The following is a 22030-nucleotide window of genomic DNA, read 5'->3' as shown; positions in this document are numbered from 1 at the left end:
TTTAGCCTAGACCCATTGCAACATATTTTGTAATAGGTTATGTTAGTTTCCAAAAATGGCCAATGATTGTTACATTATTCTAGATGTATTGCGGTCTGAAATCCTGTAGCGCTGCATGTTCAAACCAGAAACCGGGCCGTTCTGTTCCCATGGAGACAAATTCGCAAGGGATCTCTGACGAGAAACTATACGATAAACAGGCAACCGGGCTTTATATGGTAAACCTAATCTGGATAATTCTGTATTTATTATGAAGTAGTTTAGATTAAGTGAACACGAGTCCTGGGGATTACAATAATGACAAAGGGGGATTTTTGTTGACGGCTTGTCTGTAGGCAAACTGATTGGATAATATTGGTGCCGGAGAGATTTGTCCTATCCAGTGCTGTGACTGAGCATGATGGCTTCCTGCCAGGCAGACCGGCAAATGAAAGTTGAGAACCAGAGAGGCGATTGAATCCTCCGGTGTTCTCCAGGATTTGATTTGACAGCGTTTTTGAAAGAACTGCGAGTTTACGCCACGCCACCTGATTGAGAGAAATATGTTTTCTGTCTGCACACATCCTGCGGTACCGCGGGCGACGTAACGCGTTCTGTGTTGACGCCCGGGCATGGACACCGGGGAAACATTGGTGAAGCCGCGCGATTTAGGGTCATTGTGAAAAGTGATATAATCGTATTCATGGTAAATTAATTATGCTAATACCCACTGACTTCATCGACATGATAATGGTAAAATATCTCGCCGGGTTTTGACGGGCTGATCAGGGACACTCCAGGTAGGAAAACCAAGGGGATTTGTGTAGGATAGGTTACAGCCATTATGCATTTCTTTTATAATCAATGTGAGTGCCACATTACTTGTATTTAGATTGCTTATCTGTTCACATCTATTTAAATGTACAATTGCATATGACTTTATTACAGCTATAGCAATAGACTGTGCATCCTTGTTAAAATGTAAATGTAAATTATCCGATTTACCATGTATATGGTAGGTAGTCTTTGAGGCTAATTGGTGATTTAAAAAAAATGTAAATTATATATATTTTTTTCACCTTTATTTAGCCAGTTAGACCAGTTGAGAACAAGTTCTCATTTACAACAGTGACCTGGCCAAGATAAAGCAAAGCAGTGCGACACAAACAACAACATAGTTAAAAACTTTCATGATGGCCAAAACAATAACAGGTATTGTCACCTTTCTCACCTTTCTGAGAAAAAACTGTTTGACTGTTTGCTGAGGTGTGGAATACAAATCACATGAAGTGGGATGAGAAGAAGGAGGTAGAATACATGGAATAAACAAACAGTCAATAACACAACAGAAAGGCAATAAATAGGCCATAGTAGTGAAGTCATTACAATTGAGCAAATTAACACCGGAGTGATAGATGAGCAGATGATGATGTGCAAGTAGAGATACTGGTGCTGAAAAGTGAGTGAGTTGAGACAAAGAAAGGTGGATCTCTTTTACACCCTTTATGCATTGGTAGAAAGGATCTGTCTAATAGCCTATTTTGGGGGTATTCATGGAAAACATTTACTCAAGTTGATCCGTTTACAATATATCTTCAGCCAGTGAGGCTGCCATGCTTCGCTGTGTCCTTCTGCATCCATTATCAGGGCTGTTTAGACACAGAGCCAATACCACAGCCAGCCAGGGCTGCTGCTGCCTCTGAGTAACTAACAACATCAGACCTCTCTCTCTCTCTCTCATGCTCTCTCTCACTCGCTCGCTCTCTTTTTCTACCTCCTTCCCACCCTTCTTCTCATCCCACTCTCCTTCCCTCCATCTCATCTATCCCTCCCTCCCTGTCATCCTCCACACAGGAAGCTGATCTAGCAGAAGGCCCAGTCCACAGCCAGCTAGGCAGGATGACAGAGGGGGTGGAGTTGGAGGCCAGACAGAACCAGTCCCACAGGACACAGAGGACCAGACAGAACCATAACCAGGGCGACACAGTCTTGCTGAGGAGGGGTAGTGGAGGAGAGGGCCCCCAGGGGCCTAAGGGATCCGAGGTTAGGGCAGAGAGGTCCAGGGGGTCTGAGGTTAGGGCAGAGGGGTCCAGGGGTTCCAAGGTTGGAGCAGAGGGGTCCAGTGGGTCAGAGGATGTGGTAGAGACACGGACGTCTCAGGACTGGACCGGGGTGAACCACAGTACTGTGAGGAGGAGCACAGACAGTGACTCAGAGGAGCAGGAGGAAAACGAGGAGGAGGAGGAGGGTTCCCAACACCACCACCTTACTGGGTTACCACCCCACAATGGCCCAACTGGAGAACCAGGGGCTGGGCTGTCTGGGAACGGGTATGCCCAACAGGTGGCCCCGGATGGGGGCTGGGGCTGGGTAGTCCTGGTGGCTACTATCCTGGTCCTGGCTCTAACGCTGGCCTTCCCTTCCTGTATTGGCATCTTTTACACAGAGCTACAGGCTGAGTTCAGCACCAGCAACACAGAGACGTCCTGGGTGCCTGCTATCATGACTGCTGTGCTGCACGCTGGTGGTGAGGACGCTTCTGTCATTGTACATGGAGGCATTGTTGCATGATGGAACACACATAATCTCTCTCTCTATCACCCTCTCTATCACCTTCTCTCTCTATCACCCTCTCTCAATTCAATTAAAAACAATATGGGTTGTATTGACAATGGTGTTAGTTCTTCACTGGTTACCCTTTTCTTGTGGCAACAGGTCACAAATCTTGCTGCTGCTTCTCTCTCTCTATCACCCTCTCTCTCGATCACCCTCTCTCACTCTCACCCTCTCTCTCACTCTCTCACTCTCACCCTCTCTCTCTCTCTCTCTCTCTCTCTCTATCACCATCTCTCTCTCTCTCACCCTCTCTCTCTCTCTCACACCCCCACACACACACACTGGTGGTAGTGATGCTACCTGTCATTGTAGGATTGTACACATTTGTTGTCGTGTCTTTATTTGGCTGATTGAAGTACTTCCAATACATAACAGTCTGTTTCAATGAAACAGAACTACAGGTTAATGATTCACTGTGTGTTATCTTTCACCTCAATGTATGTTGACACAGAAAACACACACACACACACACGCACACTCACACACACTCAACACAAACCCACAGGACACACACACACACACACACACACACTATACACAAACCCACAGGACACACACACACTAACACACACTCTCGACACAAACCCACACACACACACACACACACACACTCGACACAAATCCACAGGACACACACACACACACACACAGATGAAGGGTTAGTCAGTTTGTCTGGCAGGCTGTAGATTTACAGTAAATGTGAGGGGTTAAGGTGAAGAGTTCTGGTAACTCTCTTTCCGTGACCCTGCGCCTGCGGGAACGGCCCGGGTTCAGATGTACCATACACACACTGGACACACACACACACTGGACACTAACTGGACACACAGAGGGAGTATAGGGTGTTTCCTTGCAGGCTGAGTGTTTAGAGTAAGGGTGAGAGGTTAGGTGAAGAGTTCTGGTAACACTGCGGATGCTTTCTGTTCGGGCCCGTGTGTGTGCGTGTGTGTGAGAACGGGCGGCCCAGGTTCAGACGTGCCGCGGTGTGTTTGTGTGTTGGGTTGTGTATGACTCAGCCTCTGTTTGTTATTACAGGGCGGTAGCTCAGGGCCAGACGGGACAGACAGGACCAGTAGTCCATTGTTCTGGTGGCCCAATGTTTATTTATCTATCTCCCTCTCTGACCCTCTCTCCCTCTCATTCCTCCTCTTTCTATCACCCAGACCCTCTCTACCTCTCAGTCCTCCTCTTTCTATCACCCTGACCCTCCTTCCCTCTCATTCCTCCTCTTTCTATCATCCTGACCCTCCCTCTCATTCCTCCTCTTTATATCACCCTGACCGTCCTTCCTCCTCTTTCTATCACCCTGACCCTCCTTCCCTCTCATTCCTCCTCTTCCTATCACCCTGACCCTCCCTCTCTCTCATTCCTCTTCTTCCTATCACCCTGACCTTCCCTCTCTCTCATTCCCCCTCTTTCTATCACCCTGACCCTCTCTCCCTCTCATTCCCCCTCTTTCTATCATCCTGACCCTCCCTCTCTCATTCCTCCTCTATCACCCTGACCCTCCTTCCTCCTCATTCTATCACCCTGACCCTCCCTCTCATTCCTCCCCTTCCTATCACCCTGATCCTCCTTCCGCCTCTTTCTATCACCCTGACCCTCCCTCCCTCTCATTCCTCCTCTTTCTATCACTCTGACCCTCTCTCCCTCTCATTCCTCCTCTTTCTATCACCCTGACCCTCCTTCCCTCTCATTCCTCCTCTTTCTATCACCCTGACCCTCCCTCCCTAATTCCTCCTCTTTCTATCACCCTGACCCTCCCTCCCTCTCATTCCTCCTCTTTCTATCACCCTGACCCTCCTTCCCTCTCATTCCTCCTCCTTCTATCACCCTGACCCTCCTTCCCTCTCATTCCTCCTCTTTCTATCAACCTGACACTCCCTCTCTCTCATTCCTCCTCTTTCTATCACCCTGACCCTCCCTCCCTCTCATTCCCCCTCTTTCTATCATCCTGACCCTCCCTCCCTCTCATTCCTCCCCTTACTATCATCCTGACCCTCCCTCTAATTCCTCCTCTTTCTATCACCCTGACCCTCCCCTTCCTCCTCTTTCTATCACCCTGACCCTCCCTCCCTCTCATTCCTCCTCTTTCTATCACCCTGACCCTCCCTCCAGCTCATTCCCCCTCTTTCTATCATCCTGACCCTCCCTCTCTCTCATTCCTCCTCTTTCTATCACCCTGACCCTCCTTCCTCCTCTTTCTATCACCCTGACCCTCCCTCTCATTCCTCCCCTTCCTATCACCCTTGACCCTCCTTCCGCCTCTTTCTATCATCCTGACCCTCCCTCTCATTCCTCCTTTTTCTATCACTCTGACCCTCCCTCCCTCTCATTCCTCCTCTTTCTATCACCCTGACCCTCCCTCCCTCTCATTCCTCCTCTTTCTATCACCCTTACCCTCCTTCCCTCTCATTCCTCCTCTTTCTATCACCCTGACCCTCCCTCCCTCTCATTCCTCCTGTTTCTATCACCCTGACCCTCCTTCCCTCTCATTCCTCCTCTTTCTATCACCCTGACCCTCCCTCTCTCTCATTCCTCCTCTTTCTATCACCCTGACCCTCCTCCCTCTCATTCCTCCTCTTTCTATCACCCCCTCCTGATTCCCTCTTTCTCACCCTGACCCTCCCTCCCTCTCCCCCTCTTTCTATCATCCTGACCCTCCCTCTCTCATTCCTCCTCTATCACCCTGACCCTCCTTCCTCCTCTTTCTATCACCCTGACCCTCCCTCTCATTCCTCCCCTTCCTATCACCCTGATCCTCCTTCCGCCTCTTTCTATCACCCTGACCCTCCCTCCCTCTCATTCCTCCTCTTTCTATCACTCTGACCCTCTCTCCCTCTCATTCCTCCTCTTTCTATCACCCTGACCCTCCTTCCCTCTCATTCCTCCTCTTTCTATCACCCTGACCCTCCCTCTAATTCCTCCTCTTTCTATCACCCTGACCCTCCCTCCCTCTCATTCCTCCTCTTTCTATCACCCTGACCCTCCTTCCCTCTCATTCCTCCTCCTTCTATCACCCTGACCCTCCTTCCCTCTCATTCCTCCTCTTTCTATCAACCTGACACTCCCTCTCTCTCATTCCTCCTCTTTCTATCACCCTGACCCTCCCTCCCTCTCATTCCCCCTCTTTCTATCATCCTGACCCTCCCTCCCTCTCATTCCTCCCCTTACTATCATCCTGACCCTCCCTCTAATTCCTCCTCTTTCTATCACCCTGACCCTCCCCTCTTCCTCCTCTTTCTATCACCCTGACCCTCCCTCCCTCTCATTCCTCCTCTTTCTATCACCCTGACCCTCCCTCCAGCTCATTCCCCCTCTTTCTTCCCCTCTTTCTATCATCCTGACCCTCCCTCTCTCTCATTCCTCCTCTTTCTATCACCCTGACCCTCCTTCCTCCTCTTTCTATCACCCTGACCCTCCATCTCATTCCTCCCCTTCCTATCACCCTGACCCTCCTTCCGCCTCTTTCTATCATCCTGACCCTCCCTCTCATTCCTCCTTTTTCTATCACTCTGACCCTCCCTCCCTCTCATTCCTCCTCTTTCTATCACCCTGACCCTCCCTCCCTCTCATTCCTCCTCTTTCTATCACCCTGACCCTCTCTCCCTCTCATTCCTCCTCTTTCTATCACCCTTACCCTCCTTCCCTCTCATTCCTCCTCTTTCTATCACCCTGACCCTCCCTCCCTCTCATTCCTCCTCTTTCTATCACCCTGACCCTCCTTCCCTCTCATTCCTCCTCTTTCTATCATCCTGACCCTCCCTCTCATTCCTCCTCTTTCTATCACCCTGACCCTCCTTCCCTCTCATTCCTCCATTTCTATCCCTCCCTCCCTCTCATTCTTTCTATCACCCTGACCCTCCCTCCCTCTCATTCCTTCCTATCACCCTGACCCTCCATCCCTCTCATTCCTCCTCTTTCTATCACCCTGACCCTCCTTCCCTCTCATTCCTCCTCTTTCTATCATCCTGACCCTCCCTATCATTCCTCCTCTTTCTGTCACCCTGACCCTCCCTCTCTCTCATGCCTCCTCTTTCTATCACCCTGACCCTCCTTCCCTCTCATTCCTCCTCTTTCTATCATCCTGACCCTCCCTCACTCTCATTCCTCCTCTTTCTATCACCCTGACCCTCCCTCCCTCTCATTCCCCCTCTTTCATCACCCTGACCCTCCTCCCTCTCATTCCTCCTCTTTCTATCACCCTGACCCTCCCTCCCTCTCATTCCTCCTCTTTCTATCACCCTGACCCTCTCTCCCTCTCATTCCTCCTCTTTCTATCACCCTGACCCTCCCTCCCTCCCCTTCCTCCTCTTTCTATCACCCTGACCCTCCCTCTCATTCCTCCCCTTCCTATCACCCTGATCCTCCTTCCGCCTCTTTCTATCACCCTGACCCTCCCTCCCTCTCATTCCTCCTCTTTCTATCACTCTGACCCTCTCTCCCTCTCATTCCTCCTCTTTCTATCACCCTGACCCTCCTTCCCTCTCATTCCTCCTCTTTCTATCACCCTGACCCTCCCTCTAATTCCTCCTCTTTCTATCACCCTGACCCTCCCCTTCCTCCTCTTTCTATCACCCTGACCCTCCCTCCCTCTCATTCCTCCTCTTTCTATCACCCTGACCCTCCCTCCCTCTCATTCCTCCTCTTTCTATCACCCTGACCCTCCTTCCCTCTCATTCCTCCTCTTTCTATCATCCTGACCCTCCCTCTCATTCCTCCTCTTTCTATCACCCTGACCCTCCTTCCCTCTCATTCCTCCTCTTTCTATCACCCTGACACTCCCTCTCTCTCATTCCTCCTCTTTCTATCACCCTGACCCTCCCTCCCTCTCATTCCCCCTCTTTCTATCATCCTGACCCTCCCTCCCTCTCATTCCTCCCCTTACTATCATCCTGACCCTCCCTCTAATTCCTCCTCTTTCTATCACCCTGACCCTCCCCTTCCTCCTCTTTCTATCACCCTGACCCTCCCTCCCTCTCATTCCTCCTCTTTCTATCACCCTGACCCTCCCTCCCTCTCATTCCTCCCCTTACTATCATCCTGACCCTCCCTCCAGCTCATTCCCCCTCTTTCTATCATCCTGACCCTCCCTCTCTCTCATTCCTCCTCTTTCTATCACCCTGACCCTCCTTCCTCCTCTTTCTATCACCCTGACCCTCCCTCTCATTCCTCCCCTTCCTATCACTCTGACCCTCTCTCCCTCTCATTCCTCCTCTTTCTATCACCCTGACCCTCCCTCCATCTCATTCCTCCTCTTTCTATCACCCTGACCCTCTCTCCCTCTCATTCCTCCTCTTTCTATCACCCTGACCCTCCCTCCCTCTCATTCCTCCTCTTTCTATCACCCTGACCCTCCCTCCCTCTCATTCCTCCTCTTTATATCACCCTGACCCTCCTTCCCTCTCATTCCTCCTCTTTCTATCATCCTGACCCTCCCTCTCATTCCTCCTCTTTCTATCACCCTGACCCTCCTTCCCTCTCATTCCTCCTCTTTCTATCACCCTGACCCTCCCTCCCTCTCATTCTTCCTATCACCCTGACCCTCCATCCCTCTCATTCCTCCTCTTTCTATCACCCTGACCCTCCTTCCCTCTCATTCCTCCTCTTTCTATCACCCTGACCCTCCCTCCCTCTCATTCTTCCTATCATCCTGACCCTCCCTATCATTCCTCCTCTTTCTGTCACCCTGACCCTCCCTCTCTCTCATGCCTCCTCTTTCTATCACCCTGACCCTCCTTCCCTCTCATTCCTCCTCTTTCTATCATCCTGACCCTCCCTCTCTCTCATTCCTCCTCTTTCTATCACCCTGACCCTCCCTCCCTCTCATTCCCCCTCTTTCTATCACCCTGACCCTCCCTCCCTCTCATTCCTCCTCTTTCTATCACCCTGACCCTCCCTCCCTCTCATTCCTCCTCTTTCTATCACCCTGACCCTCTCTCCCTCTCATTCCTCCTCTTTCTATCACCCTGACCCTCCCTCCCTCCCCTTCCTCCTCTTTCTATCACCCTGACCCTCCCTCTCTCTCATTCCTCCTCTTTCTATCACCCTGACCTTCCCTCTCATTCCTCCTCTTTCTATCATCCTGACCCTCCCTCTCATTCCTCCTCTTTCTATCACCCTGACCCTCCTTCCCTCTCACTCCTCCTCTTCCTATCACCCGGACCCTCCCCCTCTCTCATTCCTCCTCTTCCTATCACACTGACCCTCTCTCCCTCTCATTCCCCCTCTTTCTATCATCTTGACCCTCTCTCCCTCTCATTCCGCCTCTTTCTATCATCCTGACCCTCCCTCTCTCTCATTCCTCCTCTTTCTATCATCCTGACCCTCCCTCTCATTCCTTCTCTTTCTATCACCCTGACCCTCCCTCTCATTCCTCCCCTTCCTATCACCCTGACCCTCCTTCCTCCTCTTCCTATCACCCTGACCCTCCTTCCCTCTCATTCCTCCTCTTTCTATCACTCTGACCCTCTCTCCCTCTCATTCCTCCTCTTTCTATCACCCTGACCCTCCTCCCTCCTCTTTCTATCACCCTGACCCTCCCTCCCTCTCATTCCTCCTCTTTCTATCACCCTGACCCTCCTTCCCTCTCATTCCTCCTCTTTCTATCACCCTGACCCTCCCTCCCTCTCATTCCTCCCCTTCCTATCACTCTGACCCTCTCTCCCTCTCATTCCTCCTCTTTCTATCACCCTGACCCTCCCTCCCTCTCATTCCTCCTCTTTCTATCATCCTGACCCTCCCTCTCATTCCTCCTTTTTCTATCACTATGACCCTCCCTCTCTCTCATTCCTCCTCTTTCTATCACCCTGACCCTCCCTCTCTCTCAACCCTCCTCTTTCTATCACCCTGACCCTCCCTCTCTCTCATTCCTCCTCTTTCTATCACCCTGACCCTCCCTCTCTCTCATTCCTCCTCTTTCTATCACCCTGACCCTCCCTCCCTCTCATTCCCCCTCTTTCTATCACCCTGACCCTCTCTCCCTCTCTCCCTCTCATACCCCCTCTTTCTATCATCCTGACCCTCCCTCCCTCTCTTCCTCCCCTTCCTATCATCCTGACCCTCCCTTCCTCTCATTCCTCCTCTTTCTATCATCCTGAGCCTCCCTCTCATTCGTCCTCTTTCTATCACCCTGAGCCTCCTTCCTCCTCTTTCTATCACCCTGACCCTCTCTCCCTCTCATTCCCCCTCTTTCTATCATCCTGACCCTCCCTCTCTCTCATTCCTCCTCTTTCTATCATCCTGACCCTCCCTCTCATTCCTTCTCTTTCTCTCACCCCGACCCTCCTTCCTCCTCTTGCTATCACCCTGACCCTCCCTCTCATTCCTCCCCTTGCTATCACCCTGACCCTCCCTCTCATTCCTCCCCTTCCTATCACCCTGACACTCCTTCCTCCTCTTTCTATCACCCTGACCCTCCTTCCATCTCATTCCTCCTCTTTCTATCACCCTGACCCTCCTTCTCTCTCATTCCTCCTTTTCTATCACCCTGACCCTCTCTCCCTCTCATTCCTCCTCTTTCTTTCACTATGACCCTCCCTCTCTCTCATTCCTCCTCTTTCTATCACCCTGACCCTCCCTCTCTCTCATTCCTCCTCTTTCTATCACCCTCACCCTCCCTCTCTCTAATTCCTCCTCTTTCTATCACCCTGACCCTCCTTCCCTCTCATTCCTCCTCTTTCTATCATCCTGACCCTCCCTCTCATTCCTCCTCTTTCTATCACTATGACCCCCCCTCTCTCTCATTCCTCCTCTTTCTATCACCCTGACCCTCTCTCCCTCTCATTCCTCCTCCTCCTATCACCCTGACCCTCCCTCCCTCTCATTCCTCCTCTTTCTATCACCCTGACCCTCTCTCCCTCTCATTCCTCCTCTTTCTATCACTCTGACCCTCTCTCCCTCTCATTCCTCCTCTTTCTATCACCCTGACCCTCCCTCTCTCTCATTCCTCCTCTTTCTATCACCCTGACCCTCCCTCCCTCCCCTCCCTCCTCTTTCTATCACCCTGACCCTCCCTCCCCTTCCTCCTCTTTCTCTTCATGCTGAGGAGAACTAAAGCCAAGAGGAACATTAAATTGTGATTCACTGAAGTAATATGATAGTGTGAAGAGGAACATTAAATGGTGATTCACTGAAGTAATATGATAGTGTGAAGAGGAACATTAAATGGTGATTCATTGAAGTAATATGATAGTCTAAATCTCCAGTTGATCCATCTATATTAAACCTCCAGTTGATCCAACTATATTAAACCTGCAGTTGATCCATCTATATTAAACCTCCAGTTGATCCATCTATATTAAACCTCCAGTTGATCCATCGATCCCAGTTGATCCATCGATATTAAACCTCCAGTTGATCCATCTATATTAAACCTCCAGTTGATCCATCTATATTAAACCTCCAGTTGATCCATCTATATTAAACCTCCAGTTGATCCATCTATATTAAACCTCCAGTTGATCCATCTATATTAAACCTCCAGTTGATCCATCTATCCTCCAGTTGATCAATCTATATTAAACCTCCAGTTGATCCATCTATATTAAACCTCCAGTTGATCCATCTATATTAAACCTCCAGTTGATCCAATGTCATGACTGTAGATTCTGAATTCATGTAATTATTATTGCGTAATGTCAGTGTTCTTCATTTCTAGTTGTCAAAGGTTAAATATGTGTGTGGTCTGGTGTGGCTCAGTTGGTAGAGCATGGTGCTTGCAACTCCAGGGTTGTAGGTTTGATTCCCATGGGGGACCAGTATGAAAATATATGCTCTCACTACTGTAAGTTGCTCTGGATAAGAGTGTCTGCTAAATGAGTCAATTGTAAGTATGTGTTCTTGGCTAGCAGTGCTTTTAGTCAACAACTGATGAGAACCAGCATCATGTGTCATATTGGGGAAATGAATGTAGTGCCTGTGTGTCAAACTGGAGATTTTTTTTTCTCAGTTGGACCAAGATATTATGATTTTTAAGGCTGCAATGATTTTCCAGTGGACAGGGGTTGGTTTTAACCAAATTAATCTGGAGGACACTGGGGGAGATATGAAAGGGAGGGATGGTTGTAGGGACAGAGGGAGAGATGGAGTTTGGATGGAGGGAGAGAGAGAGATGGAAGGGAGGGATGGTTGTAGGGACAGAGGGAGAGATGGAGTTTGGATGGAGGGAGAGAGAGAGAGAGATGGAAGGGAGGGATGGTTATAGGGACAGAGGGAGAGATGGAGTTTGGATGGTCGGAGAGAGAGATGGAAGGGAGGGATGGTTGTAGGGACAGAGGGAGAGATGGAGTTTGGATGGAGGGAGAGAGAGATGGAAGGGAGGGATGGTTGTAGGGACAGAGGGAGAGACGGGATGGAGGGAAAAATAGATGGAGGGATAGTTTCAGAAATAGTCTTGGAAGTCCCAGACCTAGGGCCAAAGCGTATGTCAGAACACTGTTCATGTGGGAGGCAACCCATCTCCCCAGGGAGACTAAGAAAGAGCTGGAGGGAGGGATAGAGTTCACCAAGGACTGAGGAACATTCTTAGAGACCAGACGAGACCACATAACTGGAGCAGACATTATCACGACAGAGACCAGACTGGACCACATGACAGGAGCAGACATTATCACGACAGAGACCAGACTAGACCACATGACTGGAGCAGACATTATCACGACAGAGACCAGACTAGACCACATGACTGGAGCAGACATTATCACGACAGAGACCAGACTGGACCACATGACTGGAGCAGACATTATCACGACAGAGACCAGACTAGACCACATGACTGGAGCAGACATTATCACGACAGAGACCAGACTGGACCACATGACTGGAGCAGACATTATCACAACAGAGACCAGACTAGACCACGTGACTGGAGCAGACATTATCACGACAGAGACCAGACTGGACCACATGACTGGAGCAGACATTATCACGACAGAGACCAGACTAGACCACATGACTGGAGCAGACATTATCACGACAGAGACCAGACTAGACCACATGACTGGAGCAGACATTATCACGACAGAGACCAGACTGGACCACATGACTGGAGCAGACATTATCACGACAGAGACCAGACTAGACCACATGACTGGAGCAGACATTATCATGACAGAGACCAGACTAGACCGCATGACTGGAGCAGACATTATCACGACAGAGACCAGACTGGACCACATGTCTGGAGCAGACATTATCACGCCAGAGACCAGACTAGACCACATGACAGGAGCAGACATTATCACGCCAGAGACCAGACTGGACCACATGACTGGAGCAGACATTATCACGCCAGAGACCAGACTGGACCACATGACAGGAGCAGACATTATCACGACAGAGACCAGACTGGACCACATGACTGGAGCAGACATTATCACGCCAGAGACCAGACTGGACCACATGACAGGAGCAGACATTATCACGACAGAGACCAGACTGGACCACATGACTGGAGCAGACATTATCACGCCAGAGACCAGACTGGACCACATGACTGGAGCAGACATTATCACGCCAGAGACCAGACTGGACCACATGACAGGAGCAGACATTATCACGACAGAGACCAGACTGGACCACATGACTGGAGCAGACATTATCACGCCAGAGACCAGACTGGACCACATGACTGGAGCAGACATTATCACGACAGAGACCAGGCTGGACCACATGACTGGAGCAGACATTATCACGCCAGAGACCAGACTGGACCACATGACTGGAGCAGACATTATCACGACAGAGACCAGACTGGACCACATGACTGGAGCAGACATTATCACGACAGAGACCAGACTGGACCACATGACTGGAGCAGACATTATCACGACAGAGACCAGACTGGACCACATGACTGGAGCAGACATTATCACGCCAGAGACCAGACTGGACCACATGACTGGAGCAGACATTATCACGACAGAGACCAGACTGGACCACATGACTGGAGCAGACATTATCACGACAGAGACCAGACTAGACCACATGACAGGAGCAGACATTATCACGCCAGAGACCAGACTGGACCACATGACTGGAGCAGACATTATCACGCCAGAGACCAGACTGGACCACATGACTGGAGCAGACATTATCACGACAGAGACCAGACTGGACCACATGACTGGAGCAGACATTATCACGACAGAGACCAGACTGGACCACATGACTGGAGCAGACATTATCACGACAGAGACCAGACTAGACCACATGACTGGAGCAGACATTATCACGACAGAGACCAGACTGGACCACATGACTGGAGCAGACATTATCACGCCAGAGACCAGACTGGACCACATGACTGGAGCAGACATTATCACGACAGAGACCAGACTGGACCACATGACTGGAGCAGACATTATCACGCCAGAGACCAGACTAGACTACATGACTGGAGCAGACATTATCACGCCAGAGACCAGACTGGACCACATGACTGGAGCAGACATTATCACGACAGAGACCAGACTGGACCACATGACTGGAGCAGACATTATCACGCCAGAGACCAGACTGGACCACATGACTGGAGCAGACATTATCACGACAGAGACCAGACTGGACCACATGACTGGAGCAGACATTATCACGCCAGAGACCAGACTAGACCACATGACTGGAGCAGACATTATCACGCCAGAGACCAGACTGGACCACATGACTGGAGCAGACATTATCACAACAGAGACCAGACTGGACCACATGACTGGAGCAGACATTATCATGACACAAGAGCACAGATGAGACAGCACAAAGAATGGACTCATTATTCCCACATCAAAGACAGTACCAAGAGTTCTCATTTCTCAGTACTCTGGAATCTCATGTTCGTTTGAACCAATTAGCCTGATAGGTACTCCTGTTAGCTTTGGTCTGTCTTGGAGAGTTGGATTGAAGAGCTGGAAGATGATCATTCAGATCATGTGTTTCTGATCACATTATTGTAAGAGCCTGTACACTTAGACACCTGTCCCTGTCTGGGTAACCTCATGACCTCTTCACAGGCTAATTTTGGTTAGCACATGTACATAAGCCTGTAACACCAACTAACAAGTCTGGCCGACTGAACTGATTTGTAGTTGTATAGTTTGAAGCTGTGGTCCACCAGACGTTCCCGGCATGGGGAGGAAGTGTCTGCTGAAGGACGTTTCAGAGTGGGTTTCAGCAGCTGTGTTTTAGTGGAAACGAACAGCGTCCTGTCCTCTATTCGCAGACTATTGTTCCATGTTCAGGGATAATGCATTGATGATGCTAATTATTGTGATCTGATATGCTAATCAGTCCATTGTATGCTTTTGGGGAGTGTGTGGTGTGTTAATGTGTGTATTGTGATTGAACATTGTTTTCATGTCTCTCCAGGTGTGTTGTGTGTGTGTTGTGGTGTGTGTGTGTGTATTGTGATTGAACATTGTTTTCTTGTCTCTCCAGGTGTGTGGTGTGTTAGTGGTGTGTGTGTATTGTGATTCAACATTGTTTTCTTGTCTCTCCAGATTTGTGGTGTGTGTGTATTGGGATTGAACATTGTTTTCTTGTCTCTCCACTCTCCAGGTGTGTGTGTGGTGGTGTGTGTGTGTGTGTGTGTGTGTGTGTGTGTGTGTGTGTGTGTGTGTGTATTGTGATTGAACATTGTTTTCCTGTGTGTGTGTGTGTGTGTGTGTGTGTGTGTGTGTGTGTGTGTGTGTGTGTATATTGTGATTGAACATTGTTTCCCTGTCTCTCCAGGTCCACTATGCAGCGTGCTCGTGGAACGCTTTGGTTGCCGGGTAACGGTGATGGTGGGAGGGGTTCTGAGTGGACTAGGCATGGTGGTCAGCGCCCTGGCCAGAACCATCACAGAACTCTACATCACCAGCATCATCGCATCGCAGTCAGAGGGTACACACACACACACACACACACACACACACACACACACACACACACACACACACACACACACACACACACACACACACACACACACACTATAACCCCCCAATATAAGATGTCTCCTTCTTTCTATGGGGCATTATGAGTCACCCTCATCAGTTCCTCTGTCCTCCTCATACAGGGTTGGGGTTCTGCCTGTCCTTCCAGCCCTCTGTGACCATGATGGGCCACTACTTTTTGAGGCGGCGGGCGTTTGCCAACGCCCTGTCGTCCACCGGGCACGGCACTGGGCCTCAGCACCTTACCCCTGCTGGCCAACTTCCTGCTGGGCCAGTTTGGCTGGAGAGGCAGCTTCCTGGTCCTGGGAGGGTTGTTGTTGAACTGCTGCGTGTGTGGGGCTGTCATGAGGCCCCTGGGGGCCAAACACAGTGGAGCCCAGAGGACACTCACTAACAATGCTGCCCAGGGGCTCAGCAAGCAACCAATCAAAGGTCCTCTCCAACAGGAGAAGGAGGGACTTAAGACAAGACTTAGGACAGCGCTCAGTGACCTTGTCGTGTTCCTACGGAGACACATGGCCTTTGACCTGTTGGTCAGTAACCCTCGTTACCGTGCCTACGCCCTGGGAGTGACGTGGATGATGTTGGGGTTTGTAGTTCCCCTGGTCTACCTGGTGCCCTATGCTACAGCCAATGGTATGGAACAGGACCGAGCCGCGCTACTGATGGCCGTACTGGGCCTGGTTAACATTGCTGTGAGACCCATGGCGGCTGTCTTCTTCGGCCTGCCGCGCTTCAGGTACTGTAGCCTGGATGTTAGAGGTTAGGAGTGGGTCAGCAACTGGACCGGAGGGTTGCTGGTTCGAATCCCAAACAAGAAAACATTTAATAAAAAATTATGTGATCTGAAAACAAAAATGGATAATGAATTGGTTTTCTCTTACTCCTCTTCCTCCTCTCAGGGGCAGTGGCTGTTTTGTGTATGTGTTTGCGGTAGCCCTCCTGGTCAACGGGCTGAGTAACAGTATCTGTGGTGCGGCCGCCACCTTCCCCGTGCTCCTGATCTACGTGGTCATCTTTGGTCTGTCCATGTCTGTGATTGGCTCTCTGCTCTTCACGGTGCTGATGGAGACGGTGGAGATGAGTCGGTTCCCCTCTGCCCTGGGTCTCATCAGTATGTTAGAGAGTGGAACACTGCTGATTGGACCGCCGCTCGCAGGTACTGTGTGTATCGCTCCTGTCAGGATTGTACCGCCACACATTATGCCATGGGACAAAGATAAACATGTTCACTTTTACAGCTCATTTTCTTTAATTATGTGTAGATTCTTTACATGGCTTATGACATGTTCATATGCTATCTGTGGAGTGGGGGGTTGTGGGGGCTATATGGGGGTTGTGGGGGATATAGGGGGGTTGTGGGGGCTATAGGGGGGTTGTGGGGGCTATAGGGGGGTTGTGGGGGCTATAGGGGAGTTGTGGGGGCTATAGGGGGGTTGTGGGGGATATAGGGGAGTTGTGGGGGCTATAGGGGGGTTGTGGGGGATATAGGGGGTTGTGGAGGATATAGGGGGTTGTGGGGGCCATAGGGGGTTGTGGGGGATATAGGGGGTTGTGGGGGATATAGGGGGTTGTGGGGGCTATAGGGGGTTGTGGGGGCTATAGGGGGGTTGTGGGGGCTATAGGGGGGTTGTGGGGGATATAGGGGGGTCTGAGTTATGCCCAGTATAAACCTGTTATATGAGGACTGGGGAGGGTCTGAGTTATGCCCAGTATAAACCTGTTATATGAGGACTGGGGAGGGTCTGAGTTATGCCCAGTATAAACCTGTTATATGAGGACTGAGGAGGGTCTGAGTTATGCCCAGTATAAACCTGTTATATGAGGACTGAGGAGGGTCTGAGTTATGCCCAGTATAAACCTGTTATATGAGGACTGAGGAGGGTCTGAGTTATGCCCAGTATAAACCTGTTATATGAGGACTGAGGAGGGTCTGAGTTATGCCCAGTATAAACCTGTTATATGAGGACTGAGGAGGGTCTGAGTTATGCCCAGTATAAACCTGTTATATGAGGACTGGGGAGGGTCTGAGTTATGCCCAGTATAAACCTGTTATATGAGGACTGAGGAGGGTCTGAGTTATGCCCAGTATAAACCTGTTATATGAGGACTGGGGAGGGTCTGAGTTATGCCCAGTATAAACCTGTTATATGAGGACTGAGGAGGGTCTGAGTTATGCCCAGTATAAACCTGTTATATGAGGACTGAGGAGGGTCTGAGTTATGCCCAGTATAAACCTGTTATATGAGGACTGAGGAGGGTCTGAGTTATGCCCAGTATAAACCTGTTATATGAGGACTGGGGAGGGTCTGAGTTATGCCCAGTATAAACCTGTTATATGAGGACTGAGGAGGGTCTGAGTTATGCCCAGTATAAACCTGTTATATGAGGACTGAGGAGGGTCTGAGTTATGCCCAGTATAAACCTGTTATATGAGGACTGAGGAGGGTCTGAGTTATGCCCAGTATAAACCTGTTATATGAGGACTGGGGGGTCTGAGGGTCTGAGTTATGCCCAGTATAAACCTGTTATATGAGGACTGAGGAGGGTCTGAGTTATGCCCAGTATAAACCTGTTATATGAGGACTGAGGAGGGTCTGAGTTATGCCCAGTATAAACCTGTTATATGAGGACTGAGGAGGGTCTGAGTTATGCCCAGTATAAACCTGTTATATGAGGACTGAGGAGGGTCTGAGTTATGCCCAGTATAAACCTGTTATATGAGGACTGAGGAGGGTCTGAGTTATGCCCAGTATAAACCTGTTATATGAGGACTGAGGAGGGTCTGAGTTATGCCCAGTATAAACCTGTTATATGAGGACTGAGGAGGGTCTGAGTTATGCCCAGTATAAACCTGTTATATGAGGACTGAGGGAGTATAAACCTGTTATATGAGGACTGGGGAGGGTCTGAGTTATGCCCAGTATAAACCTGTTATATGAGGACTGAGGGGGTCTGAGTTATGCCCAGTATAAACCTGTTATGTGAGGACTGAGGACTGGGAGGGTCTGAGTTATGCCCAGTATAAACCTGTTATATGAGGACTGGGGAGGGTCTGAGTTGATGCCCAGTATAAACCTGTTATATGAGGACTGGGAGGGTCTGAGTTATGCCCAGTATAAACCTGTTATATGAGGACTGAGGAGGGTCTGAGTTATGCCCAGTATAAACCTGTTATATGAGGACTGAGGAGGGTCTGAGTTATGCCCAGTATAAACCTGTTATATGAGGACTGAGGACTGGGGAGGGTCTGAGTTATGCCCAGTATAGGACTGACCTGTATAAACCTGTTATATGAGGACTGGGGAGGGTCTGAGTTATGCCCAGTATAAACCTGTTATATGAGGACTGAGGAGGGTCTGAGTTATGCCCAGTATAAGGGTCCTGTTATATGAGGACTGAGGAGGGTCTGTTATATGAGGACTGAGGAGGGTCTGAGTTATGCCCAGTATAAACCTGTTATATGAGGACTGAGGAGGGTCTGAGTTGACTGGGGAGGAGGTCTGAGTTATGCCCAGTATAAACCTGTTATATGAGGACTGAGGAGGGTCTGAGTTATGCCCAGTATAAACCTGTTATAAACTGGGGAGGGTCTGAGTTATGCCCAGTATAAACTGTTATATGAGGACTTATTATGCCCAGTATAAACCTGTTATATGAGGACTGAGGAGGGTCTGAGTTATGCCCAGTATAAACCTGTTATATGAGGACTGAGGAGGGTCTGAGTTATGCCCAGTATAAACCTGTTATATGAGGACTGGGGAGGGTCTGAGTTATGCCCAGTATAAACCTGTTATATGAGGACTGGGGAGGGTCTGAGTTATGCCCAGTATAAACCTGTTATATGAGGACTGAGGAGGGTCTGAGTTATGCCCAGTATAAACCTGTTATATGAGCCCAGACTGAGGAGGGTCCTGTTATATGTTATGCCCAGACTGGGGAGGGTCTGAGTTATGCCCAGTATAAACCTGTTATATGAGGACTGAGGAGGGTCTGAGTTATGCCCAGTATAAACCTGTTATATGAGGACTGAGGAGGGTCTGAGTTGAGGACTGGGGAGGGTCTGAGTTATGCCCAGTATAAACCTGTTATATGAGGACTGAGGAGGGTCTGAGTTATGCCCAGTATAAACCTGTTATATGAGGACTGAGGAGGGTCTGAGTTATGCCCAGTATAAACCTGTTATATGAGGACTGAGGAGGGTCTGAGTTATGCCCAGTATAAACCTGTTATATGAGGACTGGGGAGGGTCTGAGTTATGCCCAGTATAAACCTGTGATATGAGGACTGGGGAGACTATGAGTTTTGTCACACAGGGAAATGGAATGTTCTTTCTGCTGGATTCCCATGTCTCGCTCGGGATGTGAATGGGTCATGTGCTCTGGTTTCCACAGTGTGCATGCGTGTGTGTGTGCGTGCGTGTGTGTGTGCGTGCGTGTGTGTGTGCGTGTGTGTGTGCGTGTGTGTGTGCGTGCGTGTGTGCGTGTGTGTGTGCGTGCGTGTGTGTGTGCGTGCGTGTGTGTGTGCGTGTGTGTGTGCGTGCGTGCGTGTGTGCGTGTGTGTGTGTGTGTGTGTGTGCGTGCGTGTGTGCGTGCGTGCGTGTGTGTGTGTGTGTGTGTGCGTGTGTGTGTGCGTGCGTGTGTGTGCGTGCGTGCGTGCGTGCGTGTGTGTGGCGTGCGTGTGACTGTGTGGCCTAGTGCTGTGGTGGTCTCTGGTTTCCACAGTGTGCATGTGTGTGTGTGTGCGTGTGTGCGTGCGTGTGTGTGTGCGTGTGTGTGCGTGTGTGTGTGCGTGCGTCAGGCGGGTAGGAAGGTCTGGGTCGACAGAGAACGGCTCTGGGGCAGGCTGACTGGAGGAGGGCGTGGCCTAGTCTACCCCTGCTGAACTCCTAAGGTGGTCTCTGGTTTCCAGCGCCATGGCAACTCTAATGTCAACGCCTGGTAGTAGCCGACTAGCCCTGTGCTCAGTGGGTCCTGGCAGAGCTGTACTGAACTAGTTGTACTGAACTCGCATCCAGTTCAGAGGAATGTGTTATGAGGACACACACAGACACGCTTAAATATAGCTGTTCTTTCACTGGCGTAGCACCGCGTGTGGTTGTTGATACAAGCCTTCTAGGAAATGCTTTTATGTACTGCTTACCAACTGTTTTGTGTGGTTATGAACGTGTCATGACATGGTAATGTAGGTACCCTTCAAATGAAGTGTTCCCCAAGTCTTTCCTAACGCTGTGCCTGTTGCCATGTCCCTCTCTTCCAGGCATGTTGGTGGACAGTACAGGACACTACTCTTATGTGTTCTATGCCTGCAGTGTGACTGTCTCCTCCTCTGGCGTCTTCCTCATCGCAGCGTTCTACTATCTGGACAGACAGAAGAAGAGTGAAGTAAAGAAGAGAGCAGGCACTCCTGCTGCTGCGTACCAACAGAAGCCTGCTATCAGCTTAGTCCCTGACTGCCAGTACAGCCATGTTCCTTCTACCCAGGGAGGGAAGCCTGCTATCGGCCTAGTCCCTGACTGCCAGTACAACCATGTTCCTTCTACACAGGGAGGGAAGCCTGCTATCGGCCTAGTCCCTGACTGCCAGTACAGCCATGTTCCTTCTACACAGGGAGGGAAGCCTGCTATCGGCCTAGTCCCTGACTGCCAGTACAACCATGTTCCTTCTACACAGGGAGGGAAGCCTGCTATCGGCCTAGTCCCTGACTGCCAGTACAGCCATGTTCCTTCTACACAGGGAGGGAAGCCTGCTATCGGCCTAGTCCCTGACTGCCAGTACAGCCATGTTCCTTCTACACAGGGAGGGAAGCCTGCTATCGGCCTAGTCCCTGACTGCCAGTACAGCCATGTTCCTTCTACACAGGGAGGGAAGCCTGCTATCGGCCTAGTCCCTGACTGCCAGTACAGCCATGTTCCTTCTACACAGGGAGGGAGATCAGCGGACACTGTTTGTGTCACCAACGTGTGACTTACTGGGTTACACACGTGCATATTAGTAAGACAAACTGTCTACCTGCCTGCCTTAGAATTACATCTAGAATGAGAATGAAGTAAGGAGGCAGCCTTCCATGAGCCTCGGCCTGTAGGAGCTGCAGCATATCACAGGAACAGCTCACTGTGTAACGCCTCACTATGATGAATCAATGAAGGATCTCTGTGGTGCCTGCTGTCTTCAGAGGGAAGAACTGGGAGGTTACACATACACTACTGTTATCATCACTGTGATTCCTATGTGTGTACGTACGTACACAGGCATTCACAACACAGGGTTTGCACACAGATTTAGTCTGGATTTGGAAGTCTCTCTCTCTCTTATTTCAATAAATATCTTCTGTTTTCATCAACAGACATGATGCTGAATGACACAACATCCCTGATTCATTCAGTAAACGCTACAGTAGAACTGTCTAACATACGGCCCACTAGTAGAACTGTCTAACATACGGCCCATAGAAGACGCTAGAACTGTCTAACATACGGCCCACTAGTAGACGCTACAGTAGAA

The 22030-nt window shown here is 50.0% G+C and overlaps 1 pseudogene; it reads left to right on the top strand.

Annotated features, from left to right (window-relative positions):
* The first annotated feature begins 241 nt into the window (after nucleotides 1-241).
* On the top strand, nucleotides 242-21949 carry LOC135536131 (monocarboxylate transporter 6-like; annotated as a pseudogene).
* The last annotated feature ends 81 nt before the right edge of the window (nucleotides 21950-22030 follow it).

Source organism: Oncorhynchus masou, unplaced genomic scaffold (assembly GCF_036934945.1).
Source record: "Oncorhynchus masou masou isolate Uvic2021 unplaced genomic scaffold, UVic_Omas_1.1 unplaced_scaffold_560, whole genome shotgun sequence".
Classification (NCBI taxonomy): Eukaryota; Metazoa; Chordata; class Actinopteri; order Salmoniformes; family Salmonidae; genus Oncorhynchus; species Oncorhynchus masou.
This window is presented reverse-complemented; position numbering and strand designations above follow the sequence as displayed.